At 46.1% G+C, this 633-nt stretch overlaps 1 pseudogene; it reads right to left on the bottom strand.

The window, feature by feature from the left end:
• Nucleotides 1-268: 268 nt before the first annotated feature.
• On the bottom strand, nucleotides 269-407 carry LOC127188737 (uncharacterized; annotated as a pseudogene).
• Nucleotides 408-633: the final 226 nt, after the last annotated feature.

Raw genomic sequence — 633 nt, 5'->3', positions numbered from 1 at the left:
AGAAAAGGAACAGTGGCCTCTGATAGCCATGGTAAGGAGTCAATTAGACTTGGACTCTTGCTTGCTTCACCAGAGGCTGCACCTGCCCCAAACCAAGGTTTGAGATGGTTTTCATTTTTCTAGGTAGATGTCCTTCAGTTTCTTGGAAAGCCACTTCCCATCTTCCCTTCCCTTTCTCTTTTTGGTATGAAGATCTATCTTTTTCTGTTTTTTTTTTTTTTTTAATTTGGGGCAGGGGCTTCTTTTTTACATTTTTTTTTTTTTTTCATGCCAGAAGGGTAATGTGTTGATGTTGTAAGGTGGTGTGTGGGAGGCACAAGTCAAGCCATGGTGTGTGGGAGGCACAAGTCACACCATGGTGTGTGGTGTGACTACCCAGTCATCTTGCTTATGAGCTGAAAAAGGATCCTTCTCTCTACTTTTGTGGGAACAGGTATGGTAGGCCATAGCAGGCAACTTTGCTGCTCTCTTGTGCTCCTCATTCACTGCCTCTTTATCTCTTCAGTGGAGCTGGCTTTCCACTGGAGCATCTTGGTAGCACAGGGCATAGGGGTGGATGCTGCAGGCCAGTTGTGCCTTGAAGAACCTACTACCATGCGGGCTGGTGACTTGCTTCGAATGGGTGCTGTGTGA

Source organism: Acomys russatus, chromosome 4, assembly GCF_903995435.1.
Source record: "Acomys russatus chromosome 4, mAcoRus1.1, whole genome shotgun sequence".
Lineage (NCBI taxonomy): Eukaryota > Metazoa > Chordata > Mammalia > Rodentia > Muridae > Acomys > Acomys russatus.
The sequence above is the reverse complement of the archived record's forward strand: the minus strand, read 5'-3'. Positions and strand labels throughout refer to the sequence as shown.